We start from the raw sequence: 24,602 nt of genomic DNA on the forward strand, positions 1-24,602 counted from the left end.
CTTCTTTGCCTTATTTTGTTCTATAATGGCAGAAGTTAATACCTTCTAAAATATGGCCAGCATGCACCCAGAACCAAGTGGTATACTGTACTGGTTCATTCTGTTAGATTATATTCTCTCTTCATTCCCATTCTGCCTCCCTCTTTTTATCTCATTTATGTTTTGGTGGTCAATGTTGGGGCCCTCTACAAGCATTGCTGGTTTGTACGAACTTGGGACTGAGCATCTTCTAACATATAGAACTCAATACATTCAGGACCAAGAGGATCACCCTCTAGGACCCCTCAGGTAGACTACATTCTCCCTCCACTACAACTATGTCACCACCACCATCTCCCAGTCCCTTTCTCCCTTTTTTCTTCTCTTTTTTCTTTTTTTATCCTCTTTATTTTGCTTTTTTCTCTTCTGTTTATTCCTTTTTCTTTTTTATTCCTTCTTCTTTGGGATTCTTGGCCTTTTTTTTTTACTACTTTGTTTTAAAAATTGTTTTTCACTTTAGCGGTCCTTTTGTTTTATTTAATTCTGATCATTGTTTTCATTTTCTGGTCTCTGACCTCGTCAGAATCATCTATGGTGAAATTTGCTTAGATTGTAGTTGATATTCTTGACTCAGCCTGCTCATACAGCCTCTCTGCACTGAGCAAAATGACTGGAAGGAAGAATTCACCACAAAAGAAAGAATCAGAAATAGTACTCTTTGCCACAGAGTTACAGAATATGGATTACAATTCGATGTTGGAAAGCCAATTAAGAAGCACAATTATAAAGCTACTGGTGGCTCTGGAAAAAAGCATAAAGGATTCAAGAAACTTCATGATGGAGGCAGGACAAGGTGGCGGAAGAGTAGGGTCCCCAAGTCACCTGTCCCCACCAAATTACCTAGATAACCTTCAAATCACCCTGAAAATCTACGAATTCGGCCTGAGATTTAAAGAGAGAACAGCTGAAACGCTACAGTGAGGAGTTCGCGCTTCTATCAAGGTAGGAAGACGGGGAAAAAGAAATAAAGAAGCAAAAGGCCTCCAAGGGGGAGGGGCCCCGCGAGGAGCCGGGCTGAGGCCGGGGCGAGTGTCCCCAGGACAGGAGAGCCCCGTCCCGGAGGAGCAGGAGCTGCACCAACCTTCCCGGCGGAAAGGGGCTCGCAGGGGGTTGGAGCAGGACCCAGGAGGGCGGGATGCCCTCGGGCTCCCGGGGACACTAACAGACACCTGCGCCCCGGGAGAGTGCGCCGAGCTCCCTAAGGGCTGCAGCGTGCACGGGGGGACCCGCAGCAGCTCGGGGGGCTCGGGGGCGGCTCCGCGGAGGGGGCTGCGGGGCGGGAGCAGCTCGGGGGGCTCGGGGGCGGCTCCGCGGAGGGGGCTGCGGGGAGGGAGCAGCTCGGGGGGCTCGGGGGCGGCTCCGCGGAGGGGGCTGCGGGGAGGGAGCAGCTCGGAGGGCTCGGGGGCGGCTCCGCGGAGGGGGCTGCGGGGCGGGAGCGCGAATCCAACAGCACAGACCTGGAGCACAGGGCGCCGGGGCACAGCCCAGGATCCGGCCTCCCCTGGGACAGGCAGAGGCCGGGAGGGCCCAGGACAGCAAGGACGCTCCTGCCCCGAGCTGAGCAGATCAGCGGCCCCGCCCGGAGCCTCCAGGCCCTGCAGACAGAGAGCTCTGGGGCTACTGCGGGAGCTGACTCCAGGGCTCCAGAGCTGGCCCCGCCACTGCGGTTGTTCCTTCTGGGGCCTCACGGGGTAAACAACCCCCACTGAGCCCTGCACCAGGCAGGGGGCTGAGCAGCTCCCCCAAGTGCTGACACCTGAAAATCAGCACAGCAGGCCCCTCCCCCAGAAGACCAGCTGGACGGACAAGTTCCAGGGGAAGTCAAGGGACTTAAAGTATACAGAATCAGAAGATACTCCTCCGTGGTTTTTTTTTTCTTTTTTTTTTTCTTTTGCTTATGATTTCTGTTGGCTTCCCCCACCCTTTTTTTCACCTTTCTTTATTTTTCTTTCTCTTTTTCTTCTCTTTTTTCCTTTTTTTCTTCCTTTTTTCTTTTTTCTTTTTCTCTTTTCATTCCTTCTCTCTCTCTCTTTTTCTCCATTTCCCAATAGAACTTGTTTTTGGCCACTCTGCACTGAGCAAAATGACTAGAAGGAAAACCTCACCTCAAAAGAAAGAATCAGAAACAGTCCTCTCTCCCACAGAGTTACAAAATCTGGATTACAATTCAATGTCAGAAAGCCAATTCAGAAGCACTATTATACAGCTACTGGTGGCTCTAGAAAAAAGCATAAAGGACTCAAGAGACTTCATGACTACAGAATTTAGATCCAATCAGGCAGAAATTAAAAATCAATTGAATGAGATGCAATCCAAACTAGAAGTCCTAAGGACGAGGGTTAACGAGGTGGAAGAACGAGTGAGTGACATAGAAGACAAGTTTATGGCAAAGAGGGAAACTGAGGAAAAAAGAGACAGACAATTAAAAGACCATGAAGACAGATTAAGGGAAATAAACGACGGCCTGAGGAAGAAAAACCTACATTTAATTGGGGTTTCCGAGGGCGCCGAAAGGGCCAGAAGGCCAGAATATGTACTTGAACAAATCCTAGCTGAAAACTTTCCTAATCTGGGAAGGGAAACAGGCCTTCAGATCCAGGAAATAGAGAGATCCCCCCCTAAAATTAATAAAAACCATTCAACACCTCGACATTTAATAGTGAAGCTTGCAAATTCCAAAGATAAAGAGAAGATCCTTAAGGCAGCAAGAGACAAGAAATCCCTGACTTTTATGGGGAGGAATAGGAGGGTAACAGCAGACCTCTCCACAGAGACCTGGCAGGCCAGAAAGGGCTGGCAGGATATATTCAGGGTCCTAAATGAGAAGAACATGCAACCAAGAATACTTTATCCAGCAAGGCTCTCATTCAAAATGGAAGGAGAGATAAAGAGCTTCCAAAACAGGCAGAAACTGAAAGAACATGTGACCTCCAAACCAGCTCTGCAAGGAATTTTAAGGGGGACTCTTAAAATTCCCCTTTAAGAAGAAGTTCAGTGCAACAATCCACAAAAAGAAGGACTGAATATATACCATGATGACACTAAACTCATATCTGTCAATAGTAACTCTGAACGTGAACGGCCTTAATGACCCCATCAAAAGGCACAGGGTATCAGACTGGATAAAAAAGCAGGACCCGAATCCCTGGGTGGTGCAGAGGTTTAACTCCTGCCTTTGGCCCAGGGCGCGATCCTGGAGATCCAGGATCGAATCCCACGTTGGGCTCCCGGTGCATGGAGACTGCTTCTCCCTCTGCCTGTGTCTCTGCCTCTCTCTCTCTGTGACTATCATAAATAAATAAAAATATAAATAAATAAATAAATAAATAAATAAATAAATAAATAATACTTGAGATTCAATAATTAAAAAAAAAAGCAGGACCCATCTATTTGCTGTCTACAAGAGACTCATTTTAGACAGAAGGACACCTACAGCCTGAAAATAAAAGGTTGGAGAACCATTTACCATTCAAATGGTCCTCAAAAGAAAGCAGGGGTAGCCATCCTTATATCAGATAAACTAAAATTTACCCCGAAGACTGTAGTGAGAGATGAAGAGGGACACTATCTCATATGTAAAGGATCTATCCAACAAGAGGACTTAACAATCCTCAATATATATGCCCCGAATGTGGGAGCTGCCAAATTTTTAAACCAATTAATAACCAAAGTGAAGAAATACTTAGATAATAATACACTTATACTTGGTGACTTCAATCTAGCTCTTTCTACCCTCAATAGGTCTTCTAAGCACATCTCCAAGGAAATGAGAGCTTTAAATGATACACTGGACCAGATGGGTTTCACAGATATCTACAGAACTTTACATCCAAACTCAACTGAATACAATTCTTCTCAAGTGCACATGGAACTTTTTCCAGAATAGACCACATACTGGGTCACAAATTGGGTCTGAACCGATATCAAAAGATTGGGATCGTCCCCTGCATATTCTCAGACCATAATGCCTTGAAATTAGAACTAAATGACAGCAAGAAGTTTGGAAGGACCTCAAACACGTGGAGGTTAAGGACCATCTAGCTAAAAGATGATAGGGTCAACCAGGAAATTAAGGAAGAATTAAAAAGATTCATGGAAACGAATGAGAATGAAGATACAACCATTCAAAATCTTTGGGATGCAGCAAAAGCAGTCGTAAGGGGGAAATACATGGCAATACAAGCATCCATTCAAAAACTGGAAAGAACTCAAATACAAAAGCTAACCTTACACATAAAGGAGCTAGAGAAAAATAGCAGATGGACCCCATGCCCAGCAGAAGAAGAGAGTTAATTAAAATTTGAGCATAACTCAACGAAATCGAGACCAGAAGAACTGTGGAACAGATTAACAGAACCAGGAGTTGGTTCTTTGAAAGAATTAATAAGATAGATAAACCATTAGCCAACCTTATTAAAAAGAAGAGAGAGGAGACTCAAATTAATAAAATCATGAATGAGAAAGGAGAGATCATTACCAACACCAAGGAAATAGAAATGATTTTAAAAACATATTATGAACAGCTATACGCCAATAAATTAGGCAATCTAGAAGAAATGGACGCATTCCTGGAAAGCCACAAACTACCAAAACTGGAACAGGAAAAAAAAGAAAACCTGAACAGGCCAATAACCAGGGAGGAAATTGAAGCAGTCATCAAAAACCTCCCAAGACACAAAAGTCCAGGGCCAGATGGCGTCCCAGGGGAATTCTATCAAACGTTTAAAGAAGAAACCATACCTATTCTACTAAAGCTGTTTGGAAAGATATAAAGAGATGGAGTACTTCCAAATTGGTTCTATGAGGCCAGCCTCACCTTAATTCCAAAACCAGACAAAGACCCCCAAAAAGGAGAATTACAGACCAATATCCCTGATGAACATGGATGTAAAAATTCTCAACAAGATACTAGCCAATAGGATCCAACAGCACATTAAGAAAACTATTCACCATGACCAAGTAGGATTTATCCCCGGGACACAAGGCTGGTTCAACACTTGTAAAACAATCAATGTGATTCATCATATCAGCAAGAGAAAAACCAAGAACCATATGATCCTCTTATTAGATGCAGAGAAAGCATTTGACAAAATACAGCATCCATTCCTGATCAAAACTCTTCAGAATGTAGGGATAGAGGGAACTATCCTCGACATCTTCAAAGCCATCTACGAAAAGCCCACAGCAAATATCATTCTCAATGGGGAAGCACTGGGAGCCTTTCCCCTAAGATCAGGAACAAGACAGGGATGTCCACTCTCACCACTGCTATTTAACATAGTATTGGAAGTCCTAGCCTCAGTAATCAGACAACAAAAAGACATAGAGACATTCAAATTGGCAAAGAAGAAGTCAAACTCTCCCTCTTTGCCGATGACATGATACTCTACCTAGAAAACCCAAAAGCCTCCACCCCAAGATTGCTGGAACTCATACAGCAATTTGGTAGCGTGGCAGGACACAAATTCAATGCCCAGAAATCAATGGCATTTCTATACACTAACAATGAGACTGAAGAAAGAGAAATTAAGGAGTCAATCTCATTTACAATTGCACCTAAAAGCATAAGATACCTAGGGATAAACCTAACCAAGGAGGTAAAGGATCTATACCCTAAAAACTATAGAACACTTCTGAAAGAAATTGAGGAAGACGCAAAGAGATGGAAAAATATTCCATGCTCATGGATTGGCAGAATTAATATTGTGAAAATGTCAATATTACCCAGGGCAATGTACACGTTTAATGCAATCCCTATCAAAATACCATGGACTTTCTTCAGAGAGTTAGAACAAATTATCTTAAGATTTGTGTGTTATCAGAAAATACCCGGAATAGCCAGGGGAATTTTAAAAAAGAAAACCATAGCTGGGGGCATCACAATGCCAGATTTCAGGTTGTACTACAAAGCTGTGGTCATCAAAACAGTGTGGTACTGGCACAAAAGCAGACACATAGATCAATGGAACAGAATAGAGAATCCAGAAGTGGACCCTGAACTTTATGGTCAACTAATATTCGATAAAGGAGGAAAGACTATCCATTGGAAGAAAGACAGTCTCTTCAATAAATGGTGCTGAGAAAATTGGACATCCACATGCAGAAGAATGAAACTAGACCACTCTCTTGCACCATACACAAAGATAAACTCAAAATGGATGAAAGATCTAAATGAGAGACAAGATTCCATCAAAATCCTAGAGGAGAACACAGGCAACACCCTTTTTGAACTCGGCCACAGTAACTTCTTGCAAGATATATCCACGAAGGCAAAAGAAACAAAAGCAAAAATGAACTATTGGGACTTCATCAAGATAAGAAGCTTTTGCACAGCAAAGGATACAGTAAACAAAACTAAAAGACAACCTACAGAATGGGAGAAGATATTTGCAAATGACATATGAGATAAAGGGGTAATTTCCAAGATAGTAAAGAACTTATTTAAACTCAACAGCAAAGAAACAAATAATCCAATCATGAAATGGGCAAAAGACATGAACAGAAATCTCACAGAGGAAGACATAGACATGGCCAACAAGCACATGAGAAAAAGTTCCGCTTCACTTGCCATCAGGGAAATACAAATCAAAACCACAATGAGATCCCACCTCACACCAGTGAGAATGGGGAAAATTAACAAGGCAGGAAACCACAAATGTTGGAGAGGATGTGGAGAAAGGGGAACCCTCTTGCACTGTTGGTGGGAATGTGAACTGGTGCAGCCACTCTGGAAAACTGTGTGGAGGTTCCTCAAAGAGTTAAAAATAGACCTGCCCTACGACCCAGCAATTGCCCTGCTGGGGATTTACCCCAAAGATACAGATGCAGTGAAATGCCAGGACACCTGCACCTTGATGTTTCTAGCAGCAATGTCCATAATAGCCAAACTGTGGAAGGAGCCTCGGTGTCCATCGAAAGATGAATGGATAAAGAACATGTGGTTTATGTATACAATAGAATATTACTCAGCCATTAGACATGACAAATACCCACCATTTGCTTCAATGTGGATGGAACTGGAGGGTATTATGCTGAATGAAATAAGTTAATCGGAGAAGGACAAACATTATATGTTCTCATTCATTTGGGGAATATAAATAATAGTGAAAGGGAATATAAGGGAAGGGAGAAGAAATGTGTGGGAAATATCAGAAAGGGAGACAGACCATGGAAGACTCCTAACTCTGGGAAATGAACTAGGGGTGGTGGAAGGGGAGGATGGCGGGGGGTGGGGGTGACTGGGTAATGGGCACTGAGGGGGGCACTTGGTGGGATGAGCACTGGGTGTTATTCTGTATGTTGGCCAATTGAACACCAATAAAAAATAAATTTATTATTAAAAAAAAGAATTTTGCTAATTTCCTCAGTTTCAAAGAGCTTAGTTTCTGGCAGCTTCACCCCAAAGGCCTTCTCAAGCTCTTCTACCATGCTGATTCTCTGGAAGCGTGGGGTGAAGTCAATTTCATAGGCTTCACCCTCTGGGCCATCTGAATGGTACATGACCTTTTAACTGCCCGTAATGTGCTTCACCTTCTTCTCTGTGATTTCCATGAGATCATGATAATCTGCATAGGCCATTAAGAACTCACGGGTGGTGAACTCAGGATTGTGAGTCAAATAAATTCCTTCATTCTGGAGCTAGCGTCCAATTTTATAAACACAGTCAATGCCACCAACCACCAGTATCTTATGGTAGAGTTCTGGAGCAATCCTCACGTATAAATTCATGTCCAACTCATTGTGGTAGGTGATGAAAGGCTTGGCCACAACTTCCCCTGGGATGATGTTCATCATGGGAGTTTCAATCTCTAGGAATCCCAACTCATCCAAGAAACTCCTTATGTATGTGATGATCTTAGAGTGGATGATAAATTTCTGCCTCACAAAGTCATTCAGGGTCAAGTCAAAGTATCTCTGACGATACCGTGTTTCCTTGTCTTTGAGGCCAAAGTGGAGATGAGGTAACATATGCAAGCAAGGAGACAGTAGTGTGATCTTATAGGGAATGATGCTCAGCTCACCCTTCTTGGTTTTCCCAGGATTTTCCTGAACTCCAGTTATGTCTCCCCGACATAGTTTGTTACTGATGTGGATAAATTCTTCTTCTGATTTATAATTCCTGGAATTGGCCATGACTTGCAACTTGAAGGTCATAGAAGATGAGCTTTCCCCCAGAAGCTCTTTTGGCATGTATCCTACCTGCCACTTTTAAGGTGATGTCAGTCAGGTGGTCTCCAGGCTTCAGGTGACCATATTCTTCGATGAAATGAGTGAACGAGATGTCAACATGGAACTTGTGTGGATATGGGTCTTCCCCATTGATTTTCAGTTGGTGGATTGCTTGGATGCAGATCTTGAAGTATTCATTTGGGTCTAGACTCTCCTCCTCAGCACCCACATCATTATCAGTGGTGTGGTTGGTGGCAGCAGCAGTGGACTGGCTTAGCTGTTTTTCACTGAGTTCCTTCTACTTGGCTTCCTACTCTGCAATTTTCTTCTCAGGTTTTAGGTACCTCTTTAACTCATTTTTGCTCGGTTTTAGCTCGCTGGCATCCATTTTCACCTCAGTGCCCTGCACCGCAGCCATCTTTCCCAAGGGCCAAACCTGAAAAGGCTAGACCACATCTTCTTTATCTATTCATCTTTCAATGGAAACCGAGGCTCCTTTAACTGTTTGGCTATTGTGGAAATTGTTGATATAAACACTGGGGAGTAGGTGTCCTGACATTTCACTGCATCTGTATCTTTGGCGTAAATCCCCAGCAGTGCAATTGCTGAGTCATAAGGCAGTTCTAGTTTTAACTCTTTGAGGAACCACATACAGTTTTCCAAGGTGGCTGTACCAGTTCACATTCCCACCAACAGTGCAAGAGGGTTCACCTTTCTCCACATCCTCTCCAACATTTGGTGTTTCCTGTCTTGTTAATTTTCCCCATTCTCACTGGTGTAAGGTGGTATCTCATTGTTTTGATTTGTATTTCCCTGATGGCAAGTGATGCAGAGCATTTTCTCATGTGCTTGTTGGCCATGTCTATGTCTTCCTCTGTGAAGTTTCTGTTCATGTCTTTTGCCCATTTCATGATTGGATTGTTTGTTTCTTTGCTGTTGGGTTTAATAAGTTCTTTATAGATCCTGGAAACTAGCCCCTTATCTGATAGGTCATTTGCAAATATCTTCTTCCATTCTCTAGGTTGTCTTTTAGTTTTGTTGACTGTGTCTTTTGCTTTCCAGAAGTTTTTATCTTGATGAAGTCCCAATAGTTCATTTTTGCTTTTGTTTCCCTTCCCTGCATAGATGTATCTTGCAAGAAGTTGCTGTGGCCAAGTTCAAAAAAGGGTGTTGCCTGTGTTCTCCTCTAGGATTTTGATGGATTCTTGTCTCACATTTAGAATTTCATCCATTTTGAGTTTATCTTTGTGTATGGTATTAGAGAGTGGTCTAGTTTCATTCTTCTGCACGTGGATGTACAATTTTCCCAGCACCATTTATTGAAGAGACTGTCCTTTGTCCAGTGGATAGTCTTTCCTGCTTTGTCGAATATTAGCTGACCATACAGTTGAAGGCCCACTTCTGGGTTCTCTATTCTGTTCCATTGATCTATGTGTCTGTTTTTGTGCCAGTACCACACTGTCTTGATCACAGCTTTGTAGTACAACCTGAAATCTGGCATTGCGATGCCCCAGCACTGGTTTCCTTTTTTAATATTCCCCTGGCTATTTGGGGTCTTTTCTGATTCCACAGAAACCTTAAGATGATTTGTTCCAACTCTCTGAAGAAAGTCCATGGTATTTTGTTAGGGATTGCATTAAACGTGTAAATTGCCCTGGGTAGCACTGACATTTTTACAATATTAATTCTTCCAATCAATGAGCATGAAATATTTTCCATCTCTTTGTGTCTTCCTTAATTTCCTCAGAAGAGTTCTGTAGTTTTCCGGGTATAGATCCTTTCCCTCTTTGGTTAGGTTTATTCCTTAGTATCTTATGCTTTTGGGTACAATTGTAAATGGGATTGACTCCTTAATTTCTCTTTCATCAGTCTCATTGTTAGTGTATAGAAATGCCACTGATTTGGGGGCATTGATTTTGTATCCTGCCACACTGCCACATTGCTGTATGAGTTCTAGCAATCTTGGGGTGGAGGCTTTTGGGTTTTCTAGGTAGAGTGTCATGTCATCTGTGAAGAGGGAGAGTTTGACTTTTTCTTTGCCAATTTGAATGCCTTTTATTTCTTTTTGTTGTCTGATTGCTGAGGCTAGGACTTCCAATACTATGTTGAATAGCAGTGGTGAGAGTGGACATCCCTGTCTTGTTCCTGATCTTAGGGGAAAGGCTCCCACTGTTTCCCCCTTAAGAATGATATTTGCTGTGGGCTTTTTGTAGATGGCTCTTAAAATGTTGAGGAATGTTCCCTCTATCCCTATACTCTGAAGAGCTTTGTTCAGGAATGGATGCTGTATTTTGTCAAATGCTTTCTCTGCATCTAATGAGAGGATCATATGGTTCTTGTTTTTTCTCTTGCTGATATGATGAATCACACTGATTGTTTTATGAGTATTGAACCAGCCTTGTATCCCGGGGATAAATCCCACTTGGTCATGATGAATAATCTTAATGTATTGTTGTATCCTATTAGCTCGTATCTTGTTGAGAATGTTTGCATCCATGTTCATCAGGGATATTGGTTTATAATACTCTTTTTTGGTGGGGTCTTTGTCTGGTTTTGGAATTAAGGTGATGCTGGCCTCATTGAATGAGTTTGGAAGTATTCCATCTCTTTCTATCTTTCCGAACAGCTTTAGTAGAATAGGTATGGTTTCTTCTTTAAACGTTTGATAGAATTCTCCTGGGAAGCCATCTGGCCCTGGACTTTTGTGTCTTAGGAGGTTTTTGATGACTCCTTCAATTTCCTCCCTGGTTATTGGCCTCTTGAGGTTTTCTATTTCTTCCAGTTCCAGTTTTGGTAGTTTGTGGTTTTCCAGAAATGCGTCCATTTTTCTAGATGGTCTAATATTGGAGTATAACTGCTCATAATGTTTTTAAAATCATTTGTATTGGGGTCCCTGGGTGGCGCAGCAGTTTGGCGCCTGCCTTTGGCCCAGGGCGCGATCCTGGAGACCCGGGATCGAGTCCCACGTCAGGCTCCCAGTGCATTGACCCTGCTTCTCCCTCTGCCTGTGTCTCTGCCTCTCTCTCTCTCTCTCTGTATGACTATCATAAATAAATAATAAAAAAATTAAAAAAAATCATTTGTATTTCCTTGGTGTTGGTAGTGATCTGTCCCTTCTCGTTCATGATTTTATTAATTTGAGTCTTTTTTTTTAAATAAAGCTGGCTAATGGTTTATGTATGTTATTAATTCTTTCAAAGAACAACTCCTGGTTTTGTTGATCTGTTCCACAGTTCTTCTGGTCTCTATTTCATTGAGTTCTGTTTGAATCTTTATTAACTCTCTTCTTTTGCTGGGTGTAGGATCTATTTGCTGTTTTTTCTCTAGCTCCTTTAGGTGCAAGGTTAGTTTTTGTATTTGAGTTCTTTCCAGTTTTTGGATGGATGCTTGATTTGCGATGTATTTTCCCCTCAGGACGGCTTTTGCTGTATCCCACAGATTGTGAATGGTTCTGTCTTCATTCTCATTAGTTTCCATGAATCTTTTTAATTCTTCCTTAATTTCCTGGTTGATCCTTTCATCTTTTAGCAGGATGGTCCTTAACCTCCACGTGTTTGAAATCCTCCAAACTTCTTCTTGTGATTTAGTTCTAATTTCAAGGCATTATGGTCTGAAAATTCACAGCGGACGATCCAATCTTTTGGTATCAGTTAATACCTGATTTGTGACCCAGTATGTGGTCTATTTTGGAGAAAGTTCCATGTGCACTTGAGAAGAATGTGTATTCAGTTGAGTTTGGATGTAAAGTTCTGTAGATACCTGTGAAATCCATCTGGTCCAGTGTATCATTTATAGCTCCTGTTTCTTTGGAGATGTTGTGCTTAGAAGACCTATCGATTGTAGGAAGTGCTACATTGAAGTCACCAAGTATAAGTGTATTATTATCTAGGTATTTCTTAACTTTGGTTATTAATTGATTGATATATTTGGCAGCTCCCACATTCGGGGTATATATATTGATGATTGTTAAGTCCTCTTGTTGGATAGATCCTTTAAGTATGATATAGTGTCCCTCTTCATATCTCTCTAGAGTCTTTGGGATAAACTTTAGTTTATCTGATATAAGGATGGCTACCTCTGCTTTCTTTTGAGGACAATTTGAATGGTACATGGTTCTTCAACGTTTTATTTTCAGGCTGTAGGTTTCCTTATTGAATACACTTTGGGTACAATAATTCCAATGGATGATTGTTCTTTGTGCCTCTCTGTAGGACCTGGAATAATTTTCAGGGTTGGTCTGCAGCAAACTTGCTGGCACAGTGTGACCCTTCTAGGCAGGTTGTGCAATCGGTGTAGCCTATCACATGCTTTTTAGTAGAAATTGTAATATGGAGACCTGAGATATGCAGTCACTGGAGGTGGTGAGACCTGAGCTAAGCTGATAGCAACATTGCAGAGAGGGTGTATGTTTCCTGCTGAGCCCTCTCATTGCTTTCTTTTTCACTGCAGGGATGGTCAATCCTTCTTTAAACTTCTGAGGAACCCTGATCACATCACAAATTTCACTTGCTGCTTATTTTTTTCTCACTTTAAGGTGTGGCTTATATTGGCTATCAACAAAAGAAGTTTAGTGATTACATTTAATTTACCCTTTACCTGGAATTATGGCATTTTCAGTCATTTACCTTTTTTTAGTCACAAGGAGAAGGGAGAAACAGATAAGTGATAGGTGACACTGTATGGCAGAGGGTGAGGGAGGACCTTCTGGCTCTGTGATTCAAACATCTAGAAAATTCCCCCACTTAAGGCAGCAAAGCCCAACTTAATAACCTCTTTGGATGTCTGAAGCACCCCTAATAACTCAGAACAATAAGATGCTGTTTCTTTTTTTTAATTTTTTATTTATTTATGATAGTCACAGAGAGAGAGAGAGAGAGGCAGAGACACAGGCAGAGGGAGAAGCAGGCTCTATGCACCGGGAGCCCGAAGTGGGATTCAATCCCGGGTCTCCAGGATAGCGCCCTGGGCCAAAGGCAGGCGCCAAACCGCTGCACCACCCAGGGATCCCTAAGATGCTGTTTCTAATCAATACTCCCTCCTACAAAGCTTGGAATTAGAGGCCAGTGGGATTTGAGGGTTTTAGTTGAACTCTGGATCTTCAAGATTTTGATCTTCAGAAATTACATTCATTTGATATCCTATAAAGAATATCCAATTGGGTGGCACTTGAGTGTCTCAGACAGTTAAGCATCTGCCTTAGGCTCAGGTCATGATCCCAGGGTCCTGGAATCAAGTCCCACATCATCTCCCTGCTCAGGGAGAGCCTACTTCTCCATGTCCTTCTATCTGCCACTCACCCTGATTGTGCTCTCTCTCTTTCTCTGTCAACTAAATAAATAAAATCTTTTTTATTTGTTTGAGAATATCCAACTGGGATTGTTCAGTAAAGAAAACTGAATTCTGGTCATCAGGTGCTTCATTTTACTGAGAAAAGTTGCTCTTAAGCATTTTGTTCTCTTTAGAGCTGCTTGGATCCTCCTTGACTCATAACTATACAGGTAGATGACAAATCAACATAACTGGGTATTCTACATTCTCCTGGGGGCTGGTGTGGGACTGTAGCACAAAGCTCATCAGGCCTACAAACAGCATTCAGGTGGTGTGCTGGCCTTCACTCCTACTCTACAAGTCAAACCCATATAGGTAACCCCCTGCTTTCCACAAAGGCTTGTAAGATATAAGAGAAGCTGCAGTGGAACCGACAGGCCTCAAAAGGCCTGAAAGTCTGATTCACTTATTTAGCTAGAGAATGAGCTGGAGTCCCTCTGAGATGATTGTCATCCTTAGAATCATTGAGAACCCCAGACTGTCAGATGGAGATGCGGTGGCCTCCCTCAGGTCTGCCAGAGCAAGCCCCTTCTTGGATTTGGCAGGGTGGGACACCTGACTCTGGGTGAATTTACTAGGGCTACAGCTCATTTGAAGTGCCCCACAGCTGGAATCTGGGTATCCCCATGGCCAACTTTCTCCTCCCACACCTTGTCTGCCATGGAGCTGTTGACAGTAGGGACACAAGGTATGGGAGCGAAATGAGAGGTGGAAGGAGAGTTTGTCGTTTCTTTCCACCCTCTGTGAATTGATGTTTCCAACCAAACTTGCACTTTGCAATGACAGTGGACTGATGGGGGCACTGGTTATTTCAAGCCAACATTTTTATTTGTATAACATTTCACTCTTTAACTGGACATTTACCTGTCTTATTTGGGCTTAGGCAACCTTTTACAAAGCCCAGGAACTGAGCAGGACCATTAACAAATGGCTTCATTCTACCCCTATACTTTAGGCCATGAGATTAGCACTCCATACCTGTTGGGAGTTGAGGAAAATGAGTCCAGAGAATTTAAGAAATGCAGGTAAAAACTCACACCTGACAAGATCCTCTCAGTTGAAGTTCACTTCTAGAGACAGGTGTGCCAAGATCTGACAAAATGCAGGAGAAAGGTATGTATTTGTGGGAATCAGTGTGGAGGCATTTCCCTAGGAGGGCTGTCCATGCCAAGTGCCGTAAGGTGAGAAGGAGTGTGGCCTATTCCAGGAACTGGAGGGAAGCCTGTGGACAAAACCAAATGAACTGTGGGCTACAGTGAAGCCTTAGAGGTAGCCACAAGCTGGTCCAGGAGGGCCCCATGGTCATGACAAGGACTTTACCTCTGTGCTAGGAATCGAGAGAAGGTACCTACCTCCTGTGCAGCATGCTCTGGATGAATGCTTCCTACAGCCCTGTTACCACCTGAAACTGTTGCAGTGTGGCCTTTCTTCTTCCTGGTCCTCTCCTCTTTCTTGCAGTGGCTGTTTATAGGTTCCCTAGGGCTGTTTCTCTTCATTCCTTGGATTTCAGCTTCCTCAACAATCCATGTCTCACATGGGTATCCACATAGAGGCTCTTTCCAAAGCCCTGACAGTTCCTAACTGCCTCTCATCATGTGGCCTTGTCCTCTACCGACCTCAACCACTCACATCCCCAGACTTTGTCATTTATAATACATGGAAATTCCATCACCTAGGCTCAGTGAAGCTCATATCCCCATCACTACCTCCTATCTTAATTCAATCTATTTTAAGAGTCACTGATTAAAGTCCTCCACCAAAAATTAAAAAAAAATAAATTTTATGAACACAGAACAGGTAGATTTGGCCAAACAGAAATCCAAGTGATACAAGCCAAGACAAGCAAAGACTGCATTAATAGAAACCTGCAGTGTTGGAGCAAAGACAAGAATCCCCTGTAACTATACTGGAAGAATCTGGTTAAAGTGATGAATCCATTTTCTTGTGAAATTTTTAAAGAAAACTGTCTTTGAGTGTTGTGACTGAAGGTCTAAAACTTCTGTGACATCAAGGATACCAAATGGGTTGGGTAAGTTTAGCCTGGAAAAGTGAAGTCCTAAGGTTGTTGTTGATTATGAGAATGTTAGCTTGTACTATTTAAAAAACAACTCAGGTGTGGGGGGCCAGGGTGGTTCAGTCCATTGGGAAATTGACTCTTGGTTTTGGCTCAGGTCATGATCTCAGGGTCATGAGATTGAACCCTGTGTTGAGCTCTCCCCACATGTATCCCTCTCCCTCCCCCCACTTGTGCTCTCTCTTTTTCTATCAAATAAATAAGTAAAATCCTTTTATTTTTTTAAATATTTTATTTTTTCACGAGATAGAGAGAGAGAGAGAGAAAGGCAGAGACATGGGCACAGGGAGAAGCAGGCTCCATGCAGGGAGCCCAACGTGGGACTCAATCCTGGATCTCCAGGATCAGGCCCTGGGCTGAAGGTGGCGCTAAATCACTGAGCCACCCAGGCTGCCCAAATAAATAAAATCTTAAAAAGCCTCTAATTCATGACTAATTCATTTTTACTAAAAGTCTAGATTTCTGACTTCTTTTCAGAAAAACCTAAATATTTGGCATTGTTGGATAATTTTGCCCCATGGCTACCATGTGGGTGGAGCTAAGCCTGCTCCACAGGATGGGCACATGCTGTCTGGTGGCTGCTGTCCTCATCATATACCTCACCCATCCCACTACTACATGGCCTGGCATTTTTAGGCTATGCACTCTGGTTGAGGGGTTCAGAATTGCTTTGAAGTTTCATACCATTATCATATGGAAGTGGGACTTGATTTTCTTTTGCATTATTCCAGATCTATGGCTGATATCCCCAGGTTTTCCAAGAAGTTCTTTACAGCTAAAACAGGGAAGTTTTTCAGAGAAACAGGGCACTCTTAACAAAGGATGGGCTAGCCTGTGAAGGAGTGCATCTCTGTGTCCGATGCTGGAACATCACCTGCCAGGTCTGTGGGGTGGGAATTCAGCTTTAAGCAAGAATTAGGACCATGACTTTTCCACCATAGAGTCCCAAGATCTATCATTTTTGTGCTCAGCCTGGTCCAACTCTGTCAAAGCAGCCCTCTGAATGCAGCAATGGCAGGCACTGCTGCACTATCTTAGTTGGGTATATAGAGAGCTGGGTCTGACCAAAACTGCTGGCTGGCATTTGGCCCTTTGGGCTTCAAAGCAAAAGACTTACTTACCTAGACAAAGACAGTCATGCAATTATCGAACTCAATGAGCAGGGCAGAGTGTGGTAGATTATTCCTATGGTGTCAGACTAAGTCCATGGAAACCTGAGGCCATGAGCCAGCAAGAGGAGGTGATATTTTTCACATGTTTTGTCAGGAGCCATAGCACTGACTCAAGACAGGGAAGCAGGATATGAAAAGCCTTAGGAGAAAAACACCAGGAAAACAATCCCTGTGGTCTGTTTCTATGGTCTGTTTTGGGATAAAAGATTTTGCCTACTTTACTAGCTTTTTAATGAGTTAAACTTCTGTCTTTGTTGATCCATCCTATTTAAAATTTGCTTCTGTTCATTGAGTTCTACTTTTATCTTTATTATATCTTTTCATATAACTTTGTTGGACTTAACCCACATCCTATTCCTCACTTAAACCAGCTTTTCTGCCAACTACAGCCCCACCCCCACCCCCCTGACTGGCATCTATACCACACAGCTAGCTACCTTAATCCTCAGTTCATGACCCCTCTCCCACTCTGCAGAGAGGCTCCTGTGTGTGCATTAGGCTTCTGTCCCCTTCATAAGTTTGGGGACACCACACCAGCAACTCACACTTCTCTCCCTCTGTCACTTTCTCCTCTTTCTGCCCCTTGCCTCACAGCATGCAAGCATGCAGTTCTTCTATGTTAGGAATACTTTCTTGATGCCATTACCCTACCCAGCTACCACCTCCAAATTCCATGACCCTTACATCAAGAGTGTCTCTTGGATTTACTGCCTCCAATCCCCAGCATTCAATTTTCTCAATCCACTCCAATCCACACCAACTGCTCTTCTCAAGGTTACCATTGGTGACCACACTACAAAAAATGATGGTCACTGCCCACTTAGAATCTTATTTGATGTTTCTGCATTGTTTTTGTGGCATTTGAGCCAGCTGCCAATTGTTAAATATTATGAATGCTCCCTGGTTTGAGAATATTAATGGGAAAAAGTAACCACGAAAGCTATAAACCACTTATTGCTTAATAATACATTAATTCCCATAACAAGTTAAGAAATTAATAGACCAAGCAATTAGAATTAATTAAGCAGTCAAGCCATTATGTGAATTAACTAGGCAGAAAGGACCAACGACTTCACCGCTGAGGTTTTGTCACATGATCTGGCCCTCCAATGGCCCCAGGCTTCTGGCTAGTCCCCATTGATATGTCAGCGACCTCTGTTGGCTGATGTCTTCACTCAGTCTCCTAAATCAGCATGCCCTGGGTCTGCTGAGAGATGTGGGCAGATCAAGGCTTATTCTGATATTTTGGTGGTAAACTGGATTTTTCTGCTGAGTCTGGCACGTTAGACAAATCTGTCATCTACTGGTTGAAGTCTATATCATTCTTATCAGTGTCCTGACCTTCCAAATAAAAAAGAGTGTGTTTTCCATAAATACATTCTTCTTTCAGGTTGTTGACATCTTAACAGGTATTTGTCTTTTATGGCCAACCAGTCATATGCCCATCAGTACCAATGTGACATATGTAAATGTGTGCTCACCAGCTCTGTGGTTCACAAACATGTTTACAAAGGCACAGGGGTGTCATATGGGATCACATGTAGATGTACATTAAGCTGGGAGGATGAGACAACCTTTTTATGGTTCATGGTATTTATCACCATTGATTCCATGCACCAATCCCTCCCCAGAAAGAGTTTCCTCCCTTGCTCTCAGGGAATTGCACTTTTTCTTTTACCTTACTGTTGGCTTGTTTTCAGTCTGCTTTTTGGATTCTTTCTCATCAACTCAAACTCTTTGTACTGTAGTACTAAGGGCTTGGTCTTGAGCCCTTTCATGGTACTACCCTCACTGAGTTGCCTGTTGTTTCTAGCTCTTTACTGCAATTGTCCAGAAATGACTTCTTGAATAGGACTTCTTTCCTGAAATCCCAACTTGTACATTCAGCCACCTGCCATGTCCAGTGTGCACTCCAGATCTGTACCCTACCCTCCCTGAACCTGTCCTGCCCACTGTTCCCTTCTCCTCCATGAATGGCTTCCATGCTTGCAGAAGCTCCAGCCAAAAGCTTGGAGTGCTCACCTACGCTTGTCCTCTCCTATACCCATACCCAATCTGTAGGCAAACATAGACTGAGATCCAGATTCTGGCTGCCTTCATCACTCCTCCCCAGGTTCAGGCAGTAGCATCCTTTTCCAGGGTCAAGTACAAATGCTTTCTAGCTTTTCTCTCTGTACCACATTTCCATCCTCCCCTTTTAAACCACTGTAGTGTGTAAAAAATGTAAACATTAAACTTTATGAGTTCATTTCTCCTTTCAAAACCCCAATTTAAGGGTAAAACTAAAGTCTCTCCCACTTCCTCCCACCCAGGTCACTCTTCAACCTTCCCTTGGATCCCTTCACATTATTCTGCCCCAGCCACATTGCCCTTCCTCAAGGTCTTTGCCCTGTGCTCTCCCCCACCCCACCCCAGTGTTGTCTTGGCTCCTGCCCTCTCTGATGCAGGGCTTTTGCTTACTCTTATCCCAGTTTTCCCTTTCTCTGGTCCTCACACTGGGTTCTCCCATAGCCCTCACCTTCTGATGCCCCATGTGATTTACTGAGTGACCTGTATTGTCCATAGCCCCTACCGTGATGTTGGCTTCACAGGAACAGGATTTCTATCTTTTTCCCTTTTGTATCCCCAAGAAAATAACAGCATTGAATGCAGAGTAGATGCTCAAAAATTAATGAAGAACACACTTAGCTATCTGGGGTGTTCCTTTCAAGACTTTGTGTGTGTGTGTGTATGTGTATGTGTGTGTAGGTTCAAATATGTTATCAAATGTTATAAGAGCTGTGTCTTTAAAAACTGGTATTCACATCCATTCACACCCTACAGAATGTGCTGTAGAGAGAAGATGGATTTACATGAAATCTGCCCCAATACTGATGGCAAAAACCAAATCCCAAGTAGTTTTCTACCATATGACCCAGAATTATATACTAAATTCCATATTATATTTTAGCTTTTTTGCTTTTAGGCATAAGTGAAAGCCAAACTAGTTTATATAAGGCAGACAAAATCCAAAATCTGCTCATGTTTTTTTCTGCTAATTTCCAATGCATTGCTTGGTAATAATTGGTCTCATGGACTAAATATTTCCAGGAGATCCTTCTATTAAATCCTTGGTGATCCAAGAGTTTACCTAAATGCAGAAGATGGACTCTGGAGTACAGGTTTGATTGTCTGTCACAGGTTGCTGGCTTCATTTCTTTGCTATCAATAAAGTTGATATGCTGTGGTTGAATCTGGTATCTATGGAGATCATAGTGTCAGGTGTCCTCCACAGCAGTGGCAGTCTTTTGGGTATTTTGGAGAGATACACAATGTCATCTCAAGAATGCACACTGAGGGAAGGTGCAGATGGACTCATGACTTTGTCAACATCGTCAGGCGAGTAACAGGGATTCAGAGTGTCACCATAGACAGCAACATGGATGTGAGGTGAGTCTCGGCACACGGCCTTTCATTTACCTTGATGATTGAGGGACACGGAGTGCCTGGGCCAGTAGGGCCACTGGAATATGGGGCCCAATGCCTCACATTGGTGGATTGACTCTGAAAGCACCTTAGTTAACTGCAGCAGCTTTCCTGATAGAGCTCTATTAAGTAAGTACACTCACCTTCTGCCATTCAATTCTCAACCTGGACAAAGCCATTCCACACAAAGCGCTGAACATCATAGATGCAGAGAATCTGCCTGATGTATGGAAGCAAAAACGCTTCTAGTGCTCCGATGAACATAAAAGAGCCTAAGACAGAATGGTTGGTCAGAAGCAGAAGGCTGTTTGCTTCACTGTGTTTGTTTCTATAATCTCGACAGGTGTGGGTGATTGTTTCCTTCATTTTAACTAGGACTAGAAAGCAGTTCAAGCAAATGCCAGGAATTTATTCATATGCAGAGAGTGGAAGAAGAATCACTAATGAAGATTTTAGTTTGTCATGGATCTAAAGCAATTGTTCTTCAGGGAGCACTCTGGGGATTTGTGAGGCTGTCTTTGCTCATCACTATGACTTCTGTAACCCTGGTGGTTAGTGGATGCAGGTCAGTGACACAAATACCTTGCATTGCAAAGGATAGGTCCTGTGTTTGGCAAGATAATAAACACCAGGTGTCACAACAAAAAATGCTGAATTCTCAGGGCCTTAACCCAATGCAAGTTTATTTCTCACTCATGAGGAGCTTCATGCAGGTGTGGGGCCCTCCTCCATCCTGGGCCTCCTGGTCACTATGGATTGTTCACTGGGGCAGGGAGTGAGGGAACAGAGGAGACCCTTGCTGTCACTTGCTTTAGTACAGAAGTCCCACAGATCACTTCTGCCCATAGTGTCAGGGCCAAAGTTGCTCATATACCTAGAGTCTACTAGCCAGGGAGACTGGAGGCCCAAAGGGGCACAGGTAGATTTGGGGAACCCACGTCTGCTGAAGTGTCTCACAGTGAGGGCTTATACCACATTTCAATGTCCTGCTTGATGAGATTCATGATCCTGAAAAGTCTAATCACCTGTAGGATAAAACTTAATGGCATTTTACATGTAAAAACAAGTTAATTCTTGCCCAGTTTTAACATTATACAGGAATCCTAAAATTAGGTAACTGGAGGAAAGAAGCCACTGTGGCTTTTTTCCTTTATTTAATTGGAATTCGATTTGCCAACATATAGTATAACACCCAGTGCTCCCCCTCAGTGCCCATCACCCAATCACCCCATCCCCCCATCCACCTCCCATTCCACTACCCTTGTTTGTTTCTCAGAGTTAGGAGTCTTTCTTGTTCTGCCACCTTCTCTGATTTTTCCCACTCATTTCTCTCCTTTAACCTATAATCCCTTTCACTATTTTTTATATTCCCCGTATGAGTGAAACCATATTATGTTTTTCCTTCTCTGATTGACTTGCTTCAATCAGCATAATACCCTCCAGTTCCATCCATGTCAAAGCAAATGGTGGGTGTTGGTCGTCTCTAAAAGTTGAGTAACACTCCCTTGTATATACACCACTGTGTTTTGAAACTTTGTTAGAAGTTGGTCACCAGCTTAGAAAATTATGGCACCAGTGACAAAACTGTTTATATTTGGTTTGCAAATAAATATCTTGCATGGGTCTCATTTTGCTATTGTGTAATTCTGCGTTTGGATGCAAGCAACTTATTACTTATGACCATACAGTTATATTTTGAAATACATATTATCCTTATTTATCCTTATATTGTCGTTAGGGCATACTTTAAAAAAATTACACAGATGAACAGGTATGTTATCTATTGCTTTCATTTCAGGATAGTAAAATGAACACATGACATCATATCATATTAGAGGAATGCACAGATATGATGAGTTTGAGCAACATTAATTTAAAAGGATTGTGCCTGACCTTTTAATGCCAGTATGAGGGAGGGACCTAATAGGAAAAATGTAGATTCAGAAAAAAAAAATACACATTAAAGATGTATGCAAAATGACAGGAAAACCACTTAGAGAAAAATTTTTGCAATAAATCCAGTAGCTGTAGTTTGCTTCTTTTTCTTTTTTAGAAGACAATAAGATCAAGATTCTGTGTTGAGTTCCACCTTCAAGGAACCCAGAGACATGGACTTTATTCTGTGATGCCGTCTCCTGCCATAGTTTATTGGATGGATGCTATGGCTCCTATCCTGGTGCTGCTTGTTATGCATCTTGCAGGATCCCGATTCTTGCTAAATAAGGTTGTTAGTTCAGTGCTCAGCACATAGTTTGTGTGCACAGAAAAATATGTGCCGAATGTTCTCTCTCACACAGGTTGGATTCATGAAGGAAACCAATGAGCTGGGCAAAACATATGGTTTCATTCATATGGGGAATATAAAAAATAGTGAAAGGGATTATAAGGAAAAGGAGAGAAAATTAGTGGGAAAAATCAGAGAGGGTGACAGAACATGGGAGACTCATAACTCTGGGAAACAAACAAGGGGTAGTGGAAGGGGAAGTGGGCAAGGGGATGGGGTGACAGGGTGACGGGCACTGAGGGGGGGCACTTGGAGGGATGAGCACTGGGTGTTATACTACATTTGGCAAATTGAACTCCAATTAAAATAAGTTTAAAAAAAAGAAACCAATGAGTTGATTTTTCAAATTAAGCAGACTCTTTCTTGTATTTCTTTATTTTAGTGAAAATTTAGCTTAGCCAAGGAAGTATGGTAGATTAACTGAAGCCCCAGAAGTGAGTCTAGATGTCATTTGTGGCTTTAACATTTTACAGAAGAGCTCTATTTCTAGCACATTGAACTCTGGACTTAGGGGGTTTCTCATTTCTTTTGCAACTATGATATGCTAGAATAAAGATGCTTATCTCTTCTTTCCAACTTGTCACAAACAGAAGAGTGGTGAGATCTAGCTCTCTGGGGGAAGATCGAGGTTATGGATTCAGCTGCAACTCTCAGTAAGAAAAGGTCCTCTTTAGTTTTATGGTTTAAAATTTGAAGCAATAGGCAGAATAGGGAAGCAAAAAAGTCTGTGTAAATGTAAAAAGGTTCCCGAATCTCATATTGAGGCTAATGTATCTTATGACCAGAAATGTTTCTCATGCCCTAACACAGGTCAGATTAACTTCCAGTTCAAAGACAGATCCAAGGTGCCCATTTATCAAACTTCTTAAAATACAAACTAGAAGCTGTAGGCTAAGAGAGGTGCCATCAGCAGCATGCATTGACAAGAGTACAGAAGAAACAAAATGCTAGAATCTGCCTCAAGGGCTAAAATGTACAGTAATAAAAGCCTCTCAACGCAATATCAAGTACTGCCTCGTATCTTAATAGACTAAGCATCTACTGCATGATACTACTGAATAGTACTTAGTACTTAATACTCATAGATAGGGTGTCATGTTGTTAGGAAAACATTAACTATACTCAGAAGTCTGTAGTGAAGTAGGCAGATAAGGATTTTTTTTTATTTTTTAAAATTTAAATTCAATTATCCAACATATAGTAATACTTAGTTTTCAGATGTAGTGTTAATAATTTATCAGTTGTGTATAACACCCAGTGCTCATCATAGTGCCCTCCTTTGTGCTTATCACCAAATTAGCCCATCCCCATCCACCTCCCCTCTAGCAACCTTCAGTTTAGAAACTGTATTTTAGAGAGCTTTTCAGATAAATATTTAAATATAATTTTGTCATTAAAATTAAACATATTAAACATATCCCAAACATTTAGTTCCTTGATGATACTGGATATGATTTTTCTTCCTTCAGTTTTATTACTAATAAAATTAAAACTGGGCTTAGAACACTCGGCCTCTATCCTTGTCAATATGACTATGCCACCTGAGTGAGATCTTGGGATTACACATGGTGAAGATGAAGTTGCTCTGAACACATACAGTAGTAGGTTTGATGGTAGCTATGATGAAATAGGGTGATAGTTCTCTGGGTGAGCAAGGTGGTTGGATAGAAGCCTCTCACCAGGTCTCCCCGATACCTCTGACTGGTTCTTGTGTCCCTTGATGAGCTGCACCTGCAGCTTTTTTCCAGGATTGTCACCAGCAATGGCACCCTCAGAGCACAGAGACAGAAGTGCTTTGAGATTGCATCCCCTGGGGTGGTAATAGCCCCTGATTGACTTGTGTGGAAGTATGAAAAGCCAGCCACTTTCCTTTGGAAAAGACAAATTCCAAAATGTGATTAATTTTCCAGAGTTCCCTGCAGGTCAAGGTGAACCTGAGATGCTTCCCAGCATCGCCGAGCATCATGCCCCTGCCTCTCCATCATGTTTCCTTGCCTCTCCTTCCTCAATGTTCACAAGGCTCTTTCCCAATAAATCACTTCAGATACTAATAAATCACTTCTTGGTATCT

The 24,602-nt window shown here is 42.3% G+C and overlaps 1 protein-coding gene and 1 pseudogene across 2 annotated transcripts in view; both read right to left on the reverse strand.

Moving 5' to 3' along the window:
* Positions 1-24,602, reverse strand: part of LOC112668863 (cystatin-9-like) — a 1,128,704-nt gene that overhangs the window by 160,124 nt on the left and 943,978 nt on the right. The window lies entirely within an intron of this gene.
* LOC112668925 (lysine--tRNA ligase-like) lies at positions 7,390-8,626 on the reverse strand (annotated as a pseudogene).

This window comes from Canis lupus, chromosome 23, assembly GCF_003254725.2.
Source record: "Canis lupus dingo isolate Sandy chromosome 23, ASM325472v2, whole genome shotgun sequence".
In the NCBI taxonomy this organism is placed as follows: domain Eukaryota; kingdom Metazoa; phylum Chordata; class Mammalia; order Carnivora; family Canidae; genus Canis; species Canis lupus.